Source organism: Mastigoproctus giganteus, chromosome 9, assembly GCF_048544385.1.
Source record: "Mastigoproctus giganteus isolate SK-2022 chromosome 9, ASM4854438v1, whole genome shotgun sequence".
Classification (NCBI taxonomy): Eukaryota; Metazoa; Arthropoda; class Arachnida; order Uropygi; family Thelyphonidae; genus Mastigoproctus; species Mastigoproctus giganteus.
Window position 1 is genome coordinate 230200359 of NC_143583.1, and position 25724 is coordinate 230226082.

The window sequence follows — 25724 nt, forward strand, 5'->3', positions numbered from 1 at the left end:
CTTTCCGGAGACTCAAGTATTCATGCTCGCCATCCAAGACCCGGTAATCAACACCAGGAACTATAGAAAATACATCGGCAAGGAACCCGAAGTGTTCGACAACACATGTCGACGATGCCACCTAGCCTCAGAAACGATCTAACCCATCACAGCGGGATGCATAGGCGATCACCTAGACTGAGTACACTCATAGACACGACCAGGTAGCCAGGATAATACATCTGAAGCTAGCAAGGAAATACCAGTTGGTCGAAGAAAGTGTACTGTACTACAAGTTGAATCCCAGGCAGTACTATAGACCCCAACCCACAAGCTGTACTGGGACCGCGCCATAAGAACGGATAGGACAATCGCGCAAAACAGACCGGACATAACACTTGTAGACAAAAAGGAAAAGGCTACCTCTCTGGTTAACATAGCGGTACCCAACACTGGAAACCTGCAAAAAACACATATGGAAAAAATCAGGAAGTACACGAACCTAAGACAGGACATCAAATAGACGTGACTTATAGAACAAGTAACGACCATCCTGATCATCGTGTCAACCACAGGTACGGTGCCAAAGACCCTACATAACACCTAGCGGCAATAGGTCTCCTAGCGAACACCTACAAGGAACTCGGGAAAGTTGCAATCCTGAACCCCTGTAGAGAGTTCCTCGAAGAACAGTAACACCAGACATAACAACCTGTGTAGTTGGTAGAATACCCGTCATGAGGTGGGACCCCAATCAGGGAGAAATAATAATAATAATATTCAGCGAGGCACTGTATTTAGATATAACGATCGTAGGCTATGAGAGCCACAGATTAGTAACATTTAACCCCGGGGGCTCACATCTGGTGAGAATGGGGGTTGGCACACCCAGGGTCATGAGCTGGATATCATCATTCTTCCCTTTCTTGGTGATTCCCTTGTACTTTTGTCTCTCTCTCTCTCTCTCTCTCTCTCTCTCTCTCTCTCTCTCTCTCTCTCTCTCTCTCTCTCTCTCTCTCTCTCTCTCAGGGTAACTCAGGAATTTGTTTTTTTTTTCCTGGTGCAGAATAAGCATCAGGCTTCCTTGCACCATTGGGCTATTAATAATAATAACAAAACAGATTAGTAAATTTTGCAGATGATACAAAGGTTGGCAGAGTTGTTCATGACAGTAATGGCAGTGTGCTATTGCCACAGGATCTAGAAAATTTGAGAAGATGGGCTGAGAAGTGGCAACTGAAGTTTAACCTTGTCAAATGCAAAGTAATGCATATGGGTAGAAGTAACCCCAGAGAAACGTACCAACTGTTTGGTACTACACTTAAGGTGGTAGAAAATGAAAAAGACCTGGGAGTAATTGTGCAGTCAGATATGAAGTTTTCTGAGCAATGCAGACAGGCTGCCAGGGCAGGTCATGGGGTTTTGTCAATGATATATAGGAATTTTGCTAACAGGGAAAAGGAGGTGATTGTCCCTCTGTATAAGGCAATGGTCAGGCCACGTATTGAGTACTGCATACAGGTCTGGAGGCCTCATTTTAGGAAGGATGTAGATATGCTTGAGTGTGTACAGAGAAGGGCAACAAGATTGGCGAGAGGAATGAAGGGATCCTCTTTCCAAGAGAGGCTTAAGTTCTGAAAATTGCAGTGGCTGGAGAGTAGGCACCTGTGCGGTGATCTGATTGAGGTGTATAGGGCCTTGAATGGATTGAGCACGCTGAATGGGATCCTTCCACTTGTTCAGATTACGAACCTAAGGGGGCATAAATTCAAATTAAGAAAAGACAGATGTAGAATAGATGTGCGGAAATTTGCCTTTAGCCAGCGGGTGGTTAATTGCTGGAACAAACTTCCATCTGGCGTTGTGGAAGTTGATAGGTTAAATAAATTTAAAGAGGACCTGGAGAGGCATTTGGAGGGAATGGTGTGATTTTTTCTTTTCTTTTCTTTTTTTTTTTTTTTTTTTGGCTGATGCTGCATAAGCTGATACACTTGCTTTCTTGCATCACATGCCACTACTACTATATGTATATTCTGTACATTATGTTAATATCTCTGTATCTCACTACTATGATGAGAGCCAGAGCTATACATTAGAAAATTTGATGCTGGCACACCGTTTTGCGAACGTCTGACTAGCAGAGTAGTAAGTGTGACTGCAGCGTCACATGTGTACTGTATTTTGTTGTTTTTGAGCGAATGAAAAACGGAATGAATTCATTTAATTTTTTCCCAAATAGTTGATAATTTGAAACAATTGAGTAAGTCGATATTTTTCATTCGTTATGCCCATCACTAATACTTGGTATCTCTAATGAAAATATTGGCTTGAAGGTAGAGAGCATGTGGTTTACAAACACTGGATCATTGAATTTACAGACACTGGATCAGTGAATATTGAAAGGGGATTAATTTTCTATGAGACAGATTTCCTACAAGGGTAAGGCTAGTTTATCAACTGCTGAACTTTACAATTGTACCGTCAGGTTATCTATGTTGATAAAAAAAAAAAAAAAAAAATGGACTAGGACTCAGTTTCGTTATTTATTTATATATTTATTTTTATTTGCAAAGGTTTGGCTGAAAGTTTAAATATGTGAAGATTGATTCACATGGTGCGCAGACTCCATTAATTAAGCATTACTTTTTACGAAAAAAAAAAAAAAAAATGCTGATGGGGTCCACTCGGCCCAGACAAAAATAAAAGAAAGCTCATCATTATGGAACAGTTTTATATGTTTATCTGAACAGTAATTATGCGTTTTAGGCACCTAAGCCCTTTCAGCTTGTCAACCTCTTCGTTTTTATTGGACCATGTGCTTTACATTACATATGTTGAACTTAAGAATGAATTTTTTTTATTTGGAAGAAAAAAAAAATAATTCATTGCAAATTGGAGTAGCCAAGTTATTTCAACTTTGCTGTGGCTGCCACTCCAGAGCTGATTCAGACATTGCAGCTTTCTGTTTGAATGGTTGCAACTGGTGGCAATTTTTTTCTGCACAGTCCTTTCATTACTTGTCTTCCCACCATCACAGCAATTCAGTTGAGCTACTGTAGCAGGAATATTTGGGATCTCAGACCCAGCTGTGCTATTGACTCCATAAGATTAAAGCATGCACTGAAATTGAAACTGTGAGGGGAGGGGGAAGAGAAGATATCATAAGTACTGGATCCATCCATTGAATTGTAGGGTGCACCTAAACTCGAGTTCAACTCCACCATAGTATACTGTGATGAATACAGGACTGTAAAATGGCCAGCAATGAGTGCAGTGCTGTATTTTCATAGGGTGTGTTGTGTTGTGTTGTGTAGTTGTTTCTACCTACTTTGCCACAGGGAAGCAACAGCCATCAGGAAGGTTGCACCTTAGTACTCCACGCCACAAAGAGCAGGACACAGTTACACTTCATACTGTCTTTAGTGGACTAAATTCCCCACCCACAGGCAGATTTGCAAATCTTGTGCATACAAGCATGCCCAACCAGGCAGTTTTTGAATAAGTGCTACCAGTTCCACCGCCATGAACTTATATATTTTTTAAATTTCACACCATTCGACTCTTTAGGCAAAAGTCTTGGGAAACTCAAAATCAGCTAAACATGATTTTATCATCATGTTAAATCAATTTTTCATTAAAGGTATTATTGAAAATTATAAAAATTGTTTTAAAATAAATACAATATAAGGACTCCTTTTGAATTCATGTAATGTGAATCTGAATCCTTTACGGTGGGTAGCAGGAAGTATTGCTGGAAATAAAGTGGTCAGAAAAACTGAATGACATAGCACTACGCTCATTGCTGGCCATTGTAGAGTTTTTGTTTCAATGTTCAGGAGCTGTGTAACATTTTTTATTTATTTTATTTTTTTATGAAGACCCAAGTACGAGAGGTATTAGAACTTATAGTAAAGTGCATGAGGTGAAGGTTGAGAAGTTCAAAGTAGATACCAGTTGACATTAGACTTGAATTCCTGTAGCTTGTAATTTAGAGGAAACATGTATGAAGGGAGGTTGTTCCAGGAAACAAGTTGAAGAAATAAATGAGGAAGAAAAAAAATTGGTTCTCTGAGTTTTGAGTTGGACAGTAAAAGGATGCTGACTGGTTGCAGCATCCTTTTATCTGTGTTCAGACTGGTTTGGAAAAGAGAGCAGGAATTATAGAAGCCAATTCAGAAGTGTAGTGCTCATAGAAGTTTTGTATAAAAGGCATGCAGCAGAAACAGAATGTCTATGAGAGAGAGATTTTGTTAAAGTTGGGTCATTAATTAGCCTTTGAATGGCATCTAGAAGCCTAAGAAAGGTTTTAGGGGCACCACTCCAAATGTGGGAATAATATTGCATGGTGGGACAGATTTAAGATTTGAGTGAACAGCTGTTTGGAAGAAACGCAATGCTTGAGGGCAAAGGAGAAAACTCAGTTTTTTAGATGCAGAGGAAGCAAAATTTGTGATGTGCTTATGCCAAGACAGGTTAGAAGTCAGAGTAATCCTTAATAGGGATATGTGATCTTGTCTAGTGTCATTGAAGCAGAAAAAATGAGATATAAGACAGGACAGAGTTTTAGAAGGATTGAAATTAACTAAGTTATCTTTACTCTACTGCTGAATTACCTGGAGATCAGCATTTAGGGAATTGGTAGCAGATATTTGAGAAGTTGAAGCTGGTTATGCAGAGCAAGGTTTCTCAGACTGGAAAGTGGAATGTATTGTACTGTCATCAGCAATCTGTGGATAGAATTTCCAGTTAATGAGAGAAGGTCATTAATATACAAGAGGAAAAGAGTGAGGGAAAGAACTGAACCTTGGGGAACACCTGCATTAGTGGAGAATTTTTATAAGACAACCATCTACCATCACACGCAGCATGCAGTCAGAGACAAAACTGGACACCCAGTTATGAAAAATAATTAGCCCATTTTTCTATAACTTTAGAAAGAGTAGAAGTACAATGGACGATAATTGGATGGAAGGGATTTTTCACCCTTTTTTTAGGAACTGGCTGGATATGAGCAAATTTCCAAGCAGAAGGTAAACAACTTTGGAATAGGAAAAAAGTAAAAAGGCGACACAACGGAAGTAAGCTCTGGAGCACAGGTTTAGAGAACAAGTGTAGAAATGCCATCAGGACCTGGCGATTTCTTGGTATGAAGACTGTTCAAAATTTGATGAAAAACAATGGGAAGCATTGAATGGAGTGTACTGGGAATGGTAGGAGGTGGTTTACCAAGATCATCAGTACATAAGTTAGAAGAAAAGAATGCTAGCAGATCAGCTTTATCTTTAGCCAAGGTGGCAAGAGAACCAACCAGTTTTGACAGTGTGGGAATGGAGATGGGCAAAAGTTGTGGCCAATAGCTTTGGCAGGAGACCAGAGTACCTGAATACCATTTAGACAAGAAGCAAGTTTTTGACTCTTAGTCTGTTGTAAATCTAGTTTGGACTGATTGTTAACTCTTTACAATTATTGTGAGCTTTGGTGTAGGTAGAAAATGAACCTGGAGTTTTGGATCAGCCAGTTGCAATATGTAACATTCTTATTGAACAGTCTTAGCGCATTTTTTGGAAAACCAAGGTTTAGATAAAGGATAAGATTTTAAGGTGGCATGTGGAATAAAGTATTTCATCCCTGTAAGAATAATTTCACTGACATGATCTGAGCAAACATTGACATCTGAAGATTTGAAATATTAATCTGACGAAGGAAAAGAAGAAAAGAAATCCCACAGATCATTTCATTTTGCATTCTTGTAATGCCAAGCAACACAAAATTGGGAATGGCCATGAGAGAAGGTTGGAGAAGTGATCATTGTTGTGATATGAGGTGCCTAGAGGCCCACTCACCTGAACAGTGTACTTAGAAGGGTTTTTTTGTTAGAAAAAGATCAAGGGTGTTGGCTAGAACATGTCCATAATTCACGAGAAGGGAATAACAGGAAGCCACAGGATTTATTGGACAAACCATTCTGTTGACATTGACAGCCATCCAGCCAAAACAATAAATATGATCCAGCCAAAACAATAAATATGTAGAAATTGATTTTTCAAAAAGCTGCTTTTGGAGGCACTGGTATTGCCAAAGGAAAGATTACTGGATTGGACAAAGAGAATGAGCAGAAATCCCCTTAATGTAAGGATTTCAAGCTATTCTGGAGACTGGTAAGGCATTGGAGGATGCCTCTTCTGTTGTAGAAGTCTTGTGCAAAGGTTTATTTGCTTATACAGTCGATTCCGGTTGTTCGGGACACATCGGGACTAGTGCATTTTGGCCCGATTAAGCGGCTGCCCTAATTATCTGAAGTTTCACTTAAATAGTTAAATGTAAATAGTTAAAATATAGTGGACCCTCGCTTTACAATTGGTTCACTGTACAATTTTATTTATTTATTTCGTATAATGTGATCGATACACGAAGGAACCAGTTTTTTCTTGCTTCCTTTGTGTATCGTGGCCGGGATATCCAACCAACCGGTTGGTTTGGCACCATCGCGATATCCAGCCCGAGGCGGGAATCGAACCTGCGACCTTTGGGTTGCCAGGCAGGCACTTTACCTACCCGGCTAGCCTGGTCGGCACTGTACAATCAAATCATGTTACGATGGAGTCACCATAGTAAAGTACTGTTTACTATATGATGTGTAGTAAGCGCCGGTCATTGTGATCACGGTTGTGAATTGAATTTTAATTCTATTAAACAGTGATTCTAATTAGTGAAAATAAGAGGAATATTATCCACAGGCTATAAAAGTAAAGACATTAAGCGCAAATTCACCAAAAAATTTATTACCTTACCAATTAAAAAATTAAATGATATGTGAAAATCGGAAGAATATACGTGATAATCGGAATAATTAATATGTACTGTGTCAGTGAACAGAATGTCAGTGATGTAGTAGTGGTGGCATGTGATGCAAAAAAGCAAGTGTATGAGCTTATGCAGCATCAGCCAAAAAAAAAAATTACAAAACAATCTCCTCTAAATATTTGTCCAGTTCCTCCTTAAATTTATTTAACCTATCAACTTCCACAACGACAGATGGAAGTTTGTTCCAGCAATTAACCACCTGTTGGCTAAAGGCAAATTTCCGCACATCTATTCTACATCTGTCCTTCCTCAATTTGAATTTATGCCCCCTTAGGTTCGTAATCTGAAGAAGGGGAAGAATCCCATCAGAATTCAACGTGCTCAACCCATTCAAGGCCCATTCTGTTCAATTAACATTGAACAGAAATGTCAACTAGAACTAGTTGACATTTCTGTTCACTGACCTTTGTGGGTGGGGGTTAAAATTTAAAACAGTAAAAAGATAAGCAATCAATAACAAAGACCATGGCACACAAATTCCAAGTAACACAATACATGCAAGTGATAACGGAGTAACAAGTTACGAAGCTTTAAAAATAGGAATGAAGAGAACATTCTGAAAATTAATTTTTTTATACAAAAAAAATTTGTATGATTCAAGGTTTCATGGAAGTGTAAACACATTTCACCATAATAACCCACAGAATTCCAGCTGTTGGCATTATCGCAAATTTATTGCTGCTATCGATAAAGGGGTGGTTGAGAGGGAGAAGACAGAGAGTGGTAATCAATGGACACTGCTCATCGTGGACTAATGTTATTAGTGGAGTCCCCCAGGGTTCAGTGTTGGGTCCATTATTGTTGTTGGCGCCTCCGTAGCCAGGTGGGAAGGAGCAGCAGTGCGTAGCACACGCTTCTTGATTAGACCGGGGTTCGAACCCGTCACCACCAAATACGGAGGATGCGGAAAGGTCAGGGAATGACCACCGCATATCCCGGAGCAATATGGCCTTAGTTGCTAATGCTCCTAAAAACCAAATAACAAACCATTATTGTTTTCTGTATTTATAAATGATATTGATGATGGTATATCAAGCTTAATGTCCAAGTTTGCAGATGATACAAAGGTTGGCAGGGTTGTCAAGGACACTACTGACACTATGCTGCTGTAACAGGATCTGGAAAGGTTGAGCAGATGGGCTGAGAGGTGGCAAATGAAGTTTAACATTGACAAATGTAAAATACTACATATGGGAAACAGCAACCCCAGAGCAACGTATCATCTCTGTGGTACTACACTGACAGTGATAGAGAATGAAAAGGACCTGGGGTAATTGTGCAGGCAGATATGAATTTCTCTGAGCAGTGCAGATGGGCTGCAAGAGTAGTTCATGGCGTCTTGTCAATGATATACAGGAATTTTTCTAGCCGGGATAAGGAGGTGATTATTCCCTTGTATAAGGCAATGGTCAGGCCACAACTTGAGTACTGTATACAGGTCTGGAGGCCTCATTTCAAGAAGGATGTAGAGCTGCTGGAATGAGTACTGAGAAGGGTAACAAGATTAGTGAATGGAACAAAGGGGTACTCTTACGAAGAAAGGCTTAAGTTTTGCAAATTACAGTGTCTGGAGACAAAGCACCAGCGAGGTGATCTGATAGAAGTGTATAAAGCCTTGAATGGTTTGAGCATGCTCAATGCTGATGGGATTCTTCCTCTTGCTCAGAGTAATCACCTGAGAATTCATAAATTCAAATTGAGGAAAGACAGATGTAGGATATACGTGCGGAAATTTGCCTTTAGCCATCGGGTAGTTGGTTGGTGGAACAGACTTCCATCCCTTGTCATGGAAGTTGATAGCCTAAATAAATTTAAGGCTCAGCTGGATAGGTATTTCGAACGAACGGAGGGGTGAAGTGGAAGTGGATTTTTTTTTTTTTTTGGCTGATGCTGGATTAGCTTGCTTTCTTGCATCATATGCCTCTAATAATGCTAATTCAATAAGATTGAGTTTCCTATCCGTTTATGATAGATTGCACTAACAGAGAAGCCCAATAAACAGGTGACTGCTGTTTTTATTGTTTTATAGTTGTGACCTCCAGAAATCCAACCGAACCACGTGGTATGGTTGGAGACAATCGTAGGGTTGTCTCCGTTTAATATAATTAAAACAATGCATTACAACTACCTTGGTACTAGAAATTGTGCGCGTGCATTACCAATGCAAAAACAAACTCTGTCATCCTCTTAGGCATTTAGCCAAGAAATATCTTTTAGAAGATGTAGATATGTTTTTCAGAAGTCCAGGAATTGGAGAAGCGATTTGTGACCCAGCCATATATCTGTTTACTCCTAACCTTTGGAAGACCTGAAAGGAGGCAGCCTTCAATTCCCACAAATATAGCATCATTTCTTGATATGATGTTGATCTCAGGTCGTTGTAGTTGGAACAATTATATATTGTGAGCCCAAATTTCCTTAAACCTCTAGGAACAAAGATTTAAATTAACAAGATCCAGTGGCAATATTTTTGAATTTAGAGAATCATGACCAGTGATTAAGAATGAAGTGTGAAGACAAGGGCTGAACAATCTCTTTGTTCTTAATTTGTCTGATATGAAAATTTGTGTTACGTTTCCAGTATGATTGATATCCCATCTGATTTGCCAAATGTTTATCAAATTATTCCTTGGTTGATATGTGCATCCAGATCAGAGTTATGGAAAGAATTTCATTTGGGATTCTGTGATTTATTCTGTAGTAGAGACCTGTGTATGTGAGGTGAACGTCCAATGTAAGCAGTCAGATTTTATTTGGTGAAGATGATGTGTTCAAAGTGTTTCAATATTTAAAAATTATAAATTTGTACACATATATAATTGATTTTAATAGTTATATATATATATATGTCTATTTCTTTACCTGTTTTATCTTGATTTACTTGTTTTTAGCTCATTATACATTTGTACACAGTAATTGATTTGTAAGTTACTGCTGTCTTTAATATATTTAATTATTGCATTTGGTGCACTATGGCCTCAGTTGCCCATGCACCAAAAAGCTCAAATCGTTCACTCACATAATCCAATGGAAGTACACTTGCCAAGACCCGCAGTGCAGCAGAGGACAAAGGTTTATGCCATCTTTCCATTCCTTGGGCCTGCAGAGGACATTGTCCTCTGCAGGCCCAAAGAATGGAAAGGAGCATAGACCTTTGGAATATGACTAGTTTAGTCCAGTCAGGTTATCTTGTAAGAAGGTTAAAGTGTCCTATTTTGGGTGTTCAGCCCACTATTTGTGGGCTGAACACATATATGTTTGTGGTCTGAAAACTCAGAACAACCAGAGATCAGTTAATTCAGCATCAATATGAAAGCACTTTAGAAATGTCTCTGGTCTGTAAGGACTAATCCAGACTTCTTTCCTCTGTGACAGTATACAAGGGTGGTTGAAAAAGTTTGTATTTCAATACATACAGGAAAGTTGTACTATTGTGATTCCCTTTTTATTTTTTGACACAGTCCCCGGCCACTGCAGTGCACATCTCTCACCGATGCTCTACTGGGAAAAAAATCTGTATTCTGTCCTCCAACCATCCATCCACAGCTGCAGCCACTTCAGATTCAGAGGCATATCTCTTCCCACAGATATTATCCTTCAGCTTGGGGAACAAATAAAAGTCACTAGGGGAAAGATCTGAAGAATAAGGTGGGTGCTGAAGCAACTTAAATTCTTTGGTCTGTATGGTGGTCTTTGCAATTTGGGAGGTGTGACTGGGTGCATTGTCGTTAAGGAGGAAACATTTTTGCAGTTTTCCATGCCCCTTTTCCTTGACAGCTTCACAAAGTTGCCGTAGTATGCACGAGCAACGGTGGCACCCTTTTCCAGGTAGTCGATAATGATGATGCCATCTACATCCCATATCATCACTTTGCCAGCTGATGGAGCAACATGGGACTTCTTGGAAGGTGGAAAATATGGATACTTCCATATTAGACTTTGTGTTTTAGTCTCTGGGCCAAAGTGATGAACCATATTTCGTCCACTGTAACAATCTGATACTAGAAATTTTATGGATAGTCATAAAGCACATTCAGGTTGGTGATGCACATTTGTTTGTGGCATGCCTTTTGTTCATCTGTTAACATTCATGGGACCCATCGAGCACTGACCTTTTTCCTCTTCAAAGATTTCATCACTGCCAATTGAAATGCCTACAGACTCATCTATACACCTAACAGTCTTTTGTCTTGTCTGTATCACTAGGGCATGCATACAGTTGACATTTTCCTCAGTGGTGGATGTGGAAGATTGTTCAGAATGGCCTGCATCATAGCATGATTCCCTGCCACAGTGAAATGCTCTGTCCACTTCAGAACTGTGGCATGTCCAGGGCCTTACCCCCAATGTCTGCATCGTATTTTGTCATGCCCATAGTTCTTTCTCCATTTCGAAAATTTTCTGCTCCATAGTTCACAAACCCATCTGCAAATATATATAAAAAAAAGATTGAATCTATTAAATTGAGAGAATGGTACAGTGACATACAAGATGTACCACCTACTAAAAAAATACTGTATAATCATATTCACTAGAAGTAGGTTAGAATATGAACTCTTTGAATGCTCCCTCATATTTTTTTACTTTGGAGAGATGGGGGTTTGATTTCTATTTGTGACTGGAGGATTTCTGAAGGCCTCTTCACATGAGGCTGTAGTTAGCTGATATCAGGTGGAGTGAGCAGGGTTTCCCCCATGAGTTATTCTGGGTTTTCAGCTTGCAATTTGCAAGCTGAAAACAACTTGCAAATTGGCCCAGAATTCCCCACTTTTGAGCTATAACACAACCACACAATATGGTAGAAGCTTAAAACTCTACAGCAAAAACCAAGATCCTTCTAAATAAGTGAAAAGTGGCAAAATCATTGTATTGTCATGGAGGAATGGGAGCAAGGTTTTGAAGTTAAAAAAAAATTACATACCTAATTTGTAAATAATGCTACACTCATTCTGGAAAATAAAATACAGTAAAAATCCTATCGCAGTGATTACCATTTAATGAAATAAGTGGTCGGGGACCAGAAAAAAATGAAAATATTTCCCTGTTCAAGACCACTTCCCTTATTAATGTGCCTTGTAAGTCTTGTTTGAATAAAATAGTGGTGACAAAAAATTCAGTCACTGAATTAATTTTGAAGGCTGTACGTGCAGAAAATGTTTTAGTTTGTAAAGAAAGACAGTGTGCAAATCATCAGTGGCAGATCTAATGGCAAGTGAGGTTGAAAAATTCCAGCATGCTTCAAGATACTGCTCTGCCATGTTAGGAGTTAAATGCAGGGTTTCATGAACTAAAAAAAAGTATTGTAAATAATATTCCATGGTATGGCAGTCCGGAAATTTGTACAGAGGGAGTAGTTGTTTTGAAGAAAATGCTGAGAGCGAAAGAGGAAACCCATTTTTTTTTTTTATGCAAAGGAAGCAATATTTGTAATATGTTTATGCAAAGAGATATTAGAAGTTTGGAATAATCTTTTGTAGAAGTATGATTTGGCATGAAATTGAGGACTTATTCTCTCATTTAATAATGTAAATTTATTCTAAATTGAGATATTTTGTCTCATCTGTCATCGATGAAATAATATGAGCATAAGTTTCTTTTTAGAAGCATGTGGAATCAGCATAACTTCCTTTTTAGAAGTACATCGCCTGAACAACTCTTCTTACTGAAAAAAAAAAAAAAAAAAAAAAAATCCTTAGTTAGAGTTCAAATTTAGAAATTTTTAAATTGAAAGACCAGTATTATTTAGCATAATTTTAATAGCAGCTTCAAAAATTTCAGCACAAATATGACAAAAAAATTAAATGACAAATCTAAATCCAGAAAAAGTTCAGTTAGAACCAGATATCTTTTATTTGTGTGCAAGTGTGTGTATGCACATTAGTGTGTCTCTAGGATAAACATTTAACATATATTGTATTTGTTGTCTAATAGGACGTACTTTTATCCCTATAAATACGTTAAAAAGTTGCCTTGTGTCTCAGAAGCCGAAAGTGCCAATACAGCACAGGTGCAAAACTGAAAAATCGGCAAGCGACAAAATGTAGTTAACGGCATGATGTTAAGACTGAAATTGTGGTCAAGTCCTTTAAAAAATGTGGTATAAGCAGTGGTGATATTCAGACGGTATGCACCGGTTGTTAAAATGTCTAAAAACTTTGTACCGGTTGTTGGGCGGAGTCTGACAAGTTTACTCACAGAGAAAAAAAAAACGTCCCTGTTGATTTTGGCCCGCACTGAGTGGGGTAGTGTTGTAGCGTTGCCAATGACACCATAATGTATAATTTCGAGGCCAGTTCCTATAGTTTGCTTTCTAAGGTTGGTTACTCTGATGAGGTGTGAACTCCTTGTGGAAAAGATAAAGAACATCCACATGAGAAGTACAGGAAATCCCATCAAAGTTTACCTGTGAAACTAGTTTGTCGTTATGGCATTTGTATTGTTGCTCTCTCGGTAAACAAACAGTGGGTATTATCAGTCTGAAGTATAAGTTAATCCCTTGTAACCTTTCGGATTTGACTCTTTTCTGCATCAATAATTTGAGCTGATTTCAGGCACTGAGCTTTAGCATTAGCATTAGTAGAGGCATTTGATGCAAGAAAGCAAGCTTATGCAGCATCAGCCAAAAAAAAAAAAAAAAACCACTTCCACTTCACCCCTCTGTTCGTTCAAAATACCTGTCCAGCTGAGCCTTAAACTTATTTAGGCTATCAACCTCCACCACAAGAGATGGAAGTCTTTTCCACCAACCAACCACCCGCTGGCTAAAGGCAAATTTCCGCACGTCTATCCTACATCTGTCTTTCCTCAATTTGAATTTATGAGCTAGAGGAAGAATCCCATCAGCATTGAGCATGCTTAAACCATTCAAGGCTTTATACACCTCTATCAGATCACCTCGCTGGTGCCTAGTCTCCAGACACTGTAATTTGCAAAACTTAAGCCTTTCTTCGTAAGAGCACCCCTTTGTTCCATTCACTAATCTTGTTGCCCTTCTCTGTACTCGTTCCAGCAGCTCTACATCCTTCTTGAAATGAGGCCTCCAGACCTGTATACAGTACTCTAGGTGTGGCCTGACCATCGCCTTATACAATGGAATAATCACCTCCTTATCCCTGCTGGAAAAATTCCTGTATATCATTGACAATACTCCATGAGCTACTCTTGCAGCCCGTCTGCACTGCTCAGAGAACTTCATATCTGCCTGCACAATCACCCCCAAGTCCTTTCATTCTCTACCACTGTCAGTGTTGTATCATAGAGTTGATACGTTGCTCTGGGGTTGCTGTTTCCCATGTGTAGTACTTTACATTTGTCAATGTTAAACTTCATTTGCCACCTCTCAGCCCATCTGCTCAACCTTTCCAGATCCTGTTGCAGAAGCATAGTGTCAGTAGTGTCCTTGACAACCCTGCCAACCTTTGTATCGTCTGCAAACTTAGACATTAATCCCGATGTACCATCATCAATATCATTTATAAATACAGAAAACAATAATGGACCCAACACTGAACCCTGAGGGACTCCACTAATAACATCAGTCCACGATGAGCAGTATCCATTGATTACCACTCTCTGTCTTCTCCCCCTCAACCACCCCTTTATCCATAGCAGCAATTTGCCTCCAATGTCACACTGCTCCAATTTGTGTAGCAGTCTTCCATGTGCAACAGTATCAAAAGCCTTTCTAAGATCGAAGTATATAATATCAAAGTTATTCCCTGCATCCAGTTCTTTTGTGACTGCATCATAGTATCCAATCAAGTTGGTCAGGCAAGACTTCCCCTTAACAAAACCATGCTGTGTCTGAGCTATAACTGAAGTCTTGTCTAAATGATCCTGCAGTGCGTCTTCAACCAGTGCCTCCATTAATTTTCCTGGAACAGAAGTCAAGCTCACAGGTCTATAATTACTTGTGTCAGCCTTTGATCCTCCTTTGTGAATTGGGGTCACATTTGCACATTTCTAGTCTATGGGTACCTCCCCTAAGTCCAAGGAAGCTCTCATAATTATGGCTAAGGGTTTGCTTACTTCCTTTGCTGCCTCCTTTAATATAACTGTATAGATCCCATCCACCCCGGGTGCCTTTCTTGTGTTTATCTTCAACAGTTTCTCCTCCACTTTACTCCCAGTTATTTCAAGATTCTGTAACTTACTGCTAGAGTTGAATACACCTCTGGCATTCCCCTCGCTGAATAACTCCTGATGTGTGAATGTCGATGCAAAATATTCATTTAGTTTGTTAGCCACCTGAGCAGGATCATCAACACTTGACCCATCAATATCAAGTGGACCAATCTGATTCATCCCTTTCCTTCTAGAGTTTACATAAGTAAAGAACTCTTTGCTGTTTTTCTTTGCATCCCTTGCCAAGGATTTCTCGTAATCTGCCTTCGCCTGCCTAACCTCCTTTGTAACTTGGTTGCATATCAACTTGTATCTATCATAGGCTTCTGTGTCATGTGTTAATTTGTAAGTATCCCATGCATTTTTCTTCTCTGCCATATGCCTCATTAGTTCATCTGACATCCATTTTGGCCTAAACCTTGAACAATATTTCTTAGTTGGTATGTAAAGCCTAGTAGCTTCCAAGATAAGTTCTTTGAATGCTTCCCATTTTGAATTTGCTGTTGGTAACATCATCAGTTGGTCCCACTGTATAGAATTTAAATACTGTCTCAGTCCATCGTAGTCGCCTTTACGGAAGCAATAACCCTTCCCTTTACCCTTAATGGTAGTTACCTCTTTGAGTAAATCCCACTTCAGCACACTGTGATCACTGCCACCTAGTGGTTCATTTATCTGCAGATTCTTAATGCATGAAGAATCACTGCTGATAATCAAATCAAGAGTATTACTCCCTCTAGTTGCCTCCCGAACATGCTGATGTAGAAAACAATCATCCAATAAATCCACAAAAGCCCTGCTAGTGTGTGAGTATTCAGCCCCTAAATTCCAGTCAATATCTGGGAAATTAAAATCTCCCATTATAAGACACTCTGATTTACTGGCCCACTCTATTTCCCTGTACAGTTCCTTATTATACTCATCAGAGTCATTAGGCCTATAGCACACTCCTACTCTCAATTTTGATCTCCCAATGCTTATGTCACACCAAACTGACTCCACACTGCACTGTCCAGCGATGTCGACTGGCTTCACTTCCTTGGTTTTTATGTGTTTCTTAACTAATAGCATAACACCTCCCCCCTTCCTATCCTGTCTATCCTTTCTGTAGACGTACTCCCCAAATTGCAGTTCCGCATCCCTTATATCTGTGTGACACCACGTCTCTGATATCCCAACAATATCTGCCTTCGATGTTTTGAGCAATACCTCAAATTCATCAAATTTATTTACTAAACTCCTAGCATTGGTGTACACGCAAGTATACCTGCACCTGTTTCTATTCTTAGCTACCCTAACACAACCCATGTGTTTACTTGTACCACAATGGCTCCCAGCAGTCTCTGAAATACCATGCATCTTGTTTTTCAGGCTTCTGCTCATTCTAATAGAAGCAGTGCAAGAATCTCTTTCACCTCTGCCAGTGGCTACTGTCAATCTATTGGTCTTTGTCTCCCCCCAAGCTAGCAGTTTTCCGACCCACCTAACACTGCCTCGATAGCATCAGCAAATATTCTTGCACCCTTTCTATTTAAGTGTATCCCATCCCTGTAGAAGCAATCTCTCCTGTTAACAAGTACAGTCCAGGCTGAAAAAAATTCTACCCCTTGAGCCTTGCACAATCTTTCCAGGGCCGAATTGATCGACAAGGCTCTCATCATATACTCCCTCCTATCGTGTCTGGGCAGAATTGCAGACACTTTCAAATTCAACCCTAATTCTCGGCTTTTGTTCAACAGTGACCTGTACTTGTTAAGTAATTCTGCCGGTCTCCTACTCTTAATATTATTAATGCTTGTGTGTGTGTGCTCCTTAATTCTCAAAAGTTTACTCACAGCAATAAGTAACACATATAGAGTTTTAGTTCCTTGTAAGTAGTGTTTTTAAATTGCATTTATAATAAATTGTTTAAATCGTAACCCTTAGAATGAAAAGACAACATAGTTTGGATAAATTTTTGAACATTTCTACTAAACATTCATCAACAGAAATGGAACAAACAAGAGAGAGCTATGATACTATTGATATTGAACTACGACTTGGAAATTCGTCTAAAACTGTGCAACAATCAGTACAGCCTGAAAGATTTTCTTATTCTGAGCAGAAGTTAGTACAAAATGTAATAAACAATTTGCATTTCTGGCATGAAAAGCAATTGGATTATTTCAAAAATAAGTACGAATGGCTTATTATTGTCAGTGATGTGAATGTGGGATGCCAGTGGTGCTCAAAGGCTTTATCTTTAAGCACTTCAGTGCTAAACACTTACATATTTCATCAGTGGCAATCATGTCCTGTCAAAGCTCACAGTTCTAATAAAAAGAATATGCAATCATCAATGAGAAAAAAACTGAAAGACGGTCATGAGTCAGCTTCACACAAAAAAAGCATTACATATAATCAAAACATCTGAAAAAATATTATTTCAAACAGTATTGACATGGCTAATGAAAACTATTCAGATAGCACTATAAACATCTTTAATACTATTTATTCCATAATTAAAAGCAATAAACCATTCAGTGACATGGAACATTTAATAACTTTGCAAAAAATGGATAATGTCAATTTGGGAGTATTTTTGCACTCTAGATTTATGGTCCCACTTGTTGCCAAACACATCTCCACTGAAATAAGAAAAAGTTTTTGGAAAACTGATAAGTCAACATAGTAAAATTTCAGTTATTATTTAAAATCAGAAATTCAAAACTTTGAAGATAGTTTAACCATTTTTGTTAATCTTGTGGAGTTAGAAGGAATAACATCTGAAATAATTTAACAAACTTTGATATCAGTTCTGGAGAAGTATGGTTTCAATGAAAATTATTTATGTGAAAATCTTATTGGATTTTGTGCAGATGGAGCCAGTGTGATGTTAGGAAAAAAGTCAGGAGTTTCTGCCAAAATTTTGGAAAAATTTCCAAATGTTTGTATCTGGCACTGTCTCACCCACCATATTCAGTAGTCTTAACGATGCAATAAGAGATGTAAACCAAGTCAACTACTTTCAGCATTTTGTTGATAAACTATGTTTATTTTCATACTTCAAATAAGCATCAAAGAGAGTTAAATGATATTTCTAAAGAGTTTGGAACTAAACTGAAAATAGGGAGAATATTTGGACCTCGATGGGCAGCCTGCAGTGCTAGAACTGCAAAAGCTATTTGGAAGTCCTATGAACTTTGTATGTTCGTAAAAATCAAGAAGTGGGAATGGCGAAACATTTCGAAAATGAAAATTTTTTTAAAGATTTGGCCTTAATTAATGACATCCTAGCGGAAATTTCAATACTCTCTACAGCTTTACAAGAAAGAAATATTTCATTAATCAAAGCTGATAGATTAATTCGTTGAACAATAAAATCAATTGAATATATGAAATCAAATAAAGGATCACATGAAAAAGAAGCAGAAGGTATTATAAAAAATAAGAAGTATAATATACTATTTGAAGTAAAGCAAAAGATAACATCGATTCCCAGAGAAAAATTGTTTGATCGTCTAATACATTTTATGAGAATGCGATTGCTGTTCGATGATGTAAATGAAAAATATAATGATCTTCTGAGCTATTTCAACGTATTAAATCATGAAACTTGGCCAGGTCATGTTTGTGAAGCTCCATGGATCAAAGGTGAAAATAAATTAAAACAATTGAGTCAACTAATTAAATATAATATTCCAGTAAATGACTTTCGAGATTTTGTTGCCCTGAGTGCCAAGCGATTTTCTTACTGTGATTATAGAGTGCTCTCTAAAGTGATATAGTTTTGTTTCTTTTCTAGTGTTCTTATTCTTTTGTTTACTTGTTCTGCACTTTAGAGGTCATAAGTAAGAACCAAGAAAGGAAATCCACCATTCTTTTCTTAGCCTTTATATTTATTACTAACCAACTCTACTAATTTAAACAATTGCTTGGTCACTGGTGGCACTGCTCCTGTCTCCACATGGCGGGACCAGTAACCTGAGGGATAAACCAACCCTCAGGGCTAAAAGGAACAGAGATAGAAACAAATGAATTTCCACGTTTAGAGCCAAAGAGCTCTCAACAAATTGACAATCACGATACTGATCATGACTTCTCTATCTCGAAGAGAATGAAGAAAGACACTGGCAGACAGGAATTACCGGCATTCCTGATTATACATTCTCTGTCAAACAACCTGTGGGCAAGTCTCTTCATCATTCAGAGATGCCTTCATCATTCAGAGATGCCACGAACATGCTGCAGGTTCACCAAAAATGGTGAAATGTCTCCAATCTGGAGATTTTTTAATAGAGACCACCAATTCTCAACACTCTGAACTACTATTACATATGACATCCTTGAGTGGAATCCCAGTTTCAATCATACCACATACCACCCTCAACTCTTCAAAGGGAATGATTATGGAATGGGATTTATTGAACGTCCCTGAAGATGAAATAGTTCAGGAACTTAAAGAACAAAAAGTCACCCAGGCAAAAAGGATCATGATCTGAAAAGATGGCAGTTTAATCCCTACTTGGAGTATAATTTTAACTTTCAGTTCTCCAAACCTAGCAGCTTCAGTAAAGGAAGGATATTTAAACTCGCATTCGGCCCTATATCCCGAACCCTCTAAGATGTTTTAAGTGACAGAAATTTGGCCATTCCCAGACAGCATGCTGTGGAGATGCAACATGTGCAAACTATGGGTGTAAAACTCATACACAAACAGAATGTAAAGCATTAACTCCACAGTGTACAAATTGCAAGGGCAAGGTCAATGTTGCAAAAAAGTCGTGAGTTAGGGGTAAATTTGAAAGTGTCTGCAATTCTGCCAAAACACGATAGTAGGGAGTACATGATGAGAGCCTTGTCAATCAATTCGGCCCTGCAGGGAATTTACTTAAAGATATATAAAGAAGCATCCCTGCTTCTACAGGGATGGGATACACTTAGATAGAAAGGGTGCAAGAATATTTGTTGATGCTATTGAGGCAGTGTTAAGTGGGTCGGAAAACTGCTAGCTCGGGGGGGGGATTCACAGACTAAAAGGTTAAAAGTAGATGCAGGCAGAAGTGAAGGTGATTCTTGCACTACTTCTATTAGAATACGCAGCAGCCTGGAGCGAGAGGTGCTGGGAGTTTTAGGGACTGATGGCAGTCATCGTGAAACAGGTGGGTATATGAGATGTGTTAGGGTAACTAAGAATAAGAATAGGTGCATGCATACCAGTGCTAGAAGTATAGTAAATAATTTTGATGAATTTAAAGTGCTGGTCAAGACATCAAAGGTGGATACTGTTGGGATATCAGAGACTTGGTGTCACACAGATATTAGGAATGCAGAATTGGAGGAGTACAACGTGTACAGAAAGGATAGACAGGATAGGAAGTGAGGAGGTGTTATGCTGTTAATTAAGAAAAACATAAAATCAAAAGAAGTGCATCCAGTTGATATAGATGAACAGTGCAGTGTTGGGTCAGTTTGGTGTGACATAAGCAATTCAGAAGCAAAAATAAGAGTAGGAGTGTGTTATAGGCCTAATGACTCAGATGAGTACAATGAACAATTGTGCAGAGAACTAGAGTGGGTTAGTAAATCAGAGTGTCTTATAATGGAGGATTTTAACTTCCCAGATATTGACTGAAACTTGTGAGTTGGTCACTCGCACACTAGTAAGATTTTGTGGATTTATTGGATAATTGTTTCTGCAGCAGCATGTTCGAGAGGTCACCAGAGAGGGTAATACCCTTGATCTGGTTATCAACAGTGATCATTCGTGTATTAAGAACTTGCAGATAAAGGAACCACTAATCAAAGTGTACTGACGTGGGATTTACTTAAAGATATGTCAGGGGTAAAGGAAAGGATTTTTACTTCCGTAATGGTGACTATGGTGGTCTCAGACAGTTTTTAAATTCTGTACAGTGGGATCAACTAATGATGTTACTAACAGCAAATTCTAAGTGGGAAGCATTCAAGCAATTAATCGTGGAAGCTACTAAAAGTTTCATACCTATTAAGAAATATTGCTCAAGGTTTAGGGCTAAATGGTTGTGAAATGAACTAATGAGAAGCGTGGCAGAGAAGAAGAATGCATGGGATGCATATAAATTATCAGGCGACACAGAAGCCAATAGCAGATATAAGTTGGTCTGTAATGAAGTCACAAAGGAGGTTAGGCAGGCGAAGGCAGATTACGAGAAATCTTTGGCAAAGGATGCTAAGAAAAACAGCAAGGATTTCTTTACTTATATAAACTCTAAAAATAAGTGGATGAATCTGATTGGTCCACTTGATATCGATGGTTCGATTGTTGATGATCCTACTCAGATAGCAAACAAACTGAATGAGTGTTTTGCATCTACATTCACACATGAGGAATTATTAAGGTTTGAAAATGCCAGAAGGTTATCAAATTCTAGCAGGGTGCTTAATGATTTTGTAATAACTGAGAGCAAAGTGGAGGAGAAATTGTTGAAGTTAAACATAAGAAAGGCACCTGGGGTGGATGGGATATATCCAGTTATATTAAAGGAGGCGGCAAAGGAAGTAAGCAAACCCTTATCCATAATTATGAGAGCATCCTTGGACTCAGGAGGTCCCCACGGACTTGGGATGTGCAATTGTATTCCCAATTCATAAAGGGGGATCGAAGGGTGACACGAGTAATTACAGGCCAGTTAGTTTAACTTCTGTTCCAGGTAAAATAATGGAGTCACTGGTTAAAGATGCATTGCAGGATCATCTAGACAAGACTGCAGCAATAATTCAGACACAGCACGGGTTTGTTAAGGGAAAGTCTTGTCTGACAAATTTTATTGGATATTATGATGTGGTTACAAAGGAACTGGATGCAAAAAATAATTTTGATATCATATATTTGGATTTCAGGAAAGCTTTTGATACTGTTGACCATGGAAGACTACTGTACAAATTGGAGCAGAATGGTATTAAGGGTAAGTTGCTACAATGGATAAAAGGATGGTTGAATGGGAGAAGACAAATCGTGGAAATCAATGAGTGCTGCTCTTCGTGGACTAATGTTATTAGTGGAGTCCCCCTGGGTTCGGTGTTGGGTCCACTGTTGTTTTGTATATTTATCAATGATATTGATGAAGGTATATCAGGCTTAGTGTTGAAGTTTGCAGATGATACAAAGGTTGGCAGAGTTGTTAATGACAGCAATGGCAGTGTGCTACTGCAACAGGATCTAGAAAATTTCAGCAGATGGGCTGAAAAGTGGCAACTGAAGTTTAAAATCGACAAATACAAAGTACTGCATATGGGTAGAAGTAACCCCAGAGAAACGTACCAACTGTGTGGTACACTTAATGTGGTAGAAAACGAAAAAGACCTGGGAGTAATTGTGCAGTCAGATATGAAGTTTTCTGAGCAATGCAGACATGCTGCCAGGGCAGGTCATGGGATTTTTGTCAATGATATACAGGAATTTTGCTAGCAGGGAAAAGGAGGTCATTGTCCCTCTGTATAAGGCAATGGTCAGGCCATGCTTTGAGTACTGTGTACAGGTCTGGCGGCCTCATTTTAGGAAGGATGTAAATTTGCTTGAGTGTGTACAGAGAAGGGCAACAAGAATGGTGAGGGAAATGAAGGGATCCTCTTACCAAGAGAGGCTTAAGTTCTGCAAATTGCAGCGGCTGGAGACTAGGCACCTGCGAGGTGATCTGATTGAGGTGTATAAGGCCTTGAATGGGTTGAGCATGCTGAATTCTGATGGGATTCTTCCACTTGTTCCGATTATGAACAAGGGGGCATAAATTGAAATTGAGGAAAGACAGATGTAGAATAGATGTGCTGAAATTTGCCTTTAGCCAGCGGGTAGTTAATTGCTGGAACAAACTTCCATCTGTTGTTGTGGAAGTTGATAGGTTAAATAAATTTAAGGAGGAACTGGACAAACATTTAGAGGGAATTGTTTTGTAAATTTTTTTTTTTTTTTTTGGCTGATGATGCATAAGCTCATACACTTGCTTTCTTGCATCACATGCCACTACTACTACTATATTCCAAAGACCTCTGGAAGTTGGGGGAAAAAAAAAAAATATAAAAGTGAAAATAAGGTTTCCCACCGAGATTCATGAAAACAAGTAAAATTAAGTATGTCAAAATATACCTGTGCTTCTACTTATAGTCACCAATCAGTAGCATGTCAGACGGAAGTGACCATCCCTCCAGACACATCGAACTCCAACTGTTCTTGATTAGTTCTCTTGGTCCAGTATCCATCTCCAATAAACGTAGTAGATTAATGTTTTTTTTTTTTTTTTTTTTTTTCAGATCAATAGATTTTTGTAGATCAATGCAATAATACACCACTGACAGTTCCATCCCAGAGACTTCCCCATTGTCAAGCAGTGGATAATTTGCAGAAATCAGATCCTATTGAGGTGAGGCAACCTCGTCTGTCAAGCATGGACACAGATGACATAACCAACCAAGAAGATCTACTTGAAATACATGCAGATGACGATATGGAAGACAGCAATGACTCCGGATGCCTTAATTTTTCAAGAAAAGAAAAATCAAAACTCGACAGATGTAAACAAGCCACCCATAAAAAACAGACAACTCATTTTCCACCCCACAAAACTAAATAATGGAACAAATCATACAATAGAATTGCAGAGATTTTCACAGCAATATTGACGATATCTATGAATTCACCATTTCAATCCTGCTGCCATGTGCCTCCAAGAAACAAATTTAACACCAAAAATCTTTGTTTCAGTCAAAAATTATACCATTTTCAGAAAAGATCGATCTGAAACTAACAGCCCCCATGGAGGAGTAGCTGTACTCGTGGAATCACGAGTCCCCTTCTGGCACATTCCTTTGAAAACACCATTAGAAGCTGTTGCTACACATATAGTTATCGGTATCACATTGACAGCAGTCTCGATATATCTTCCGCCAAACCATCCATGCACATTTCAGGGTCTGGAAAACCTTATTTCTCAATTACTGTCTCCTATTTGTCTATTAGGAGATTTTAATGGACATCATCCATTGTGGGGTTCTCTGGTATCAAATGGACGTGGTGAACTTATTTAAATGCTTTTTGACAGAGAGAATCTGACACTATTGAACACTGCCTTACCCACCTACATCCATTTTCCTACTGGGTCAAGCACTGCTATCGATCTCTCAATCTGAACCATAGAGTGGATAGTACACACTTCCCAACCATAGAGTGGATAGTACACAACAATCCTCTAAACAGTGATCATTTTCCACTGATTTGTAGCATTCAAACCACCCAGTCCAAACAAACAAAAACAAAATGGAAATTTTCCAAAGTGAACTGGACAAAATTACCAATCATGTGTCTTTTGATGAGGATATTGTTACATCTTCTGCTATTGACGCTGCCACCGAATATATTACAAAGCAGATACTAACAGCTGCAACAGCCACCATCCCACAGTCTCAAATAAGAAACCATCGGCATACCAATCACTGGTGGAATGGTGATTGCAATAAAGTGAAAAGGCAAAAAAATGCAACATGGAACACCTTCCACAAATATCCCACCACTGCCAACCTTATTAACTTCAAGAGACTGAGAGCCAAAACTCGTTTCATCCGGTGAAAGGCCAAAAAAGATTCATGGGTAAAATTTGCCTCCTCAATCAACAAAGATACTGATACCTGAATAATCTGGGAAAAAATAAGGAAGCTAAGCTGAAAATATCATGTATGACCTACTCCTATTATTAACTGGAATGGGAAGGAGATCTCCTCTCCTGGAGAGATTGCCAGTGCCTTAGGAACTATGTTCTGTGAATTGTCCGCCTCAAGTGCATATCAACTCTCTTTCCAAAAAATTAAAGCCGAAACTGAGAAAAGGAAACTGGACTTCAAAGCTACATGCCATTTACTCCATAACCAACTATTTACAATATCTGAACTGAAAGAATCTATATATAATTCAAGAAACAGTGCCCATTGCCCTGATGGAATTTACTATATAATGCTTCTACATCTCAATCAGAGGTCACTATCTTCATTGCTTAAATTTTACAATTGGATATTCTCAGAACATATATTCCCCACTTCCTGGCAACATTCTTATATAATAGCTATACCAAAACCTGGAAAAGATCATTTGATTTCACACAATTATAGACCAATTTCTTTAACCATCTGCTTGAGTAAGACTTCGTCTCACCTGGTATCTTGAATCCCGAAACATAATCAGTAACAATCAGTTTGGTTTTCAAAAGAATAGATCTTCCCTAGACCTCATGACAAAAGCTGAATCAGTCATAAGAAACACATTTATCAGAAATCAACATCTTGCCATGATATGCCTTGATATAGAGAAGGCTTTTGATACCACATGCCTTATCGCCATGTGGTATCAAATCCTAATGATAGAATGGAGATCCTAAAAGATCTCCATTCTATTCATATTAGAGGGCATTTACGATATTTTATTCAAAGCTTCCTTCGATGCAGACCTTTCCAAGTTAGGTACCGCAGGTTTTATCTAAAACATATATACAAGAAGGAGTCCCACAAGGCTCTGTTCTTAGTGCCACTCTGTTCTCACTATGAATAAACAATATCACAAACTGCATTCCAAACTCCGTTGACCCATCTCTTTGCAGATGACTTTACTATATCCTGCCATTCCCAGAATATGAACTATATCGAGAGGCATTTACAAATATCCATAAATCACATTGAATTATGGATGGCACAGAATGGATACAGACTCAAACCACAAATCTACAGTCATACATTTCTGCACAAAGCACAGAATG

The 25724-nt window shown here is 38.6% G+C and overlaps 1 protein-coding gene across 1 annotated transcript in view; it reads left to right on the top strand.

Annotated features, from left to right (window-relative positions):
* The first annotated feature begins 2182 nt into the window (after positions 1 to 2182).
* Rad17 (Rad17 checkpoint clamp loader component) overlaps positions 2183 to 25724 on the top strand; it is a 382411-nt gene continuing 358869 nt past the window's right edge. The window contains exon 1 of the mRNA XM_090380952.1: positions 2183 to 2418. The gene's annotated coding sequence lies outside the window, so the exon portion shown is untranslated. The remainder of the gene's footprint in view (positions 2419 to 25724) is intronic.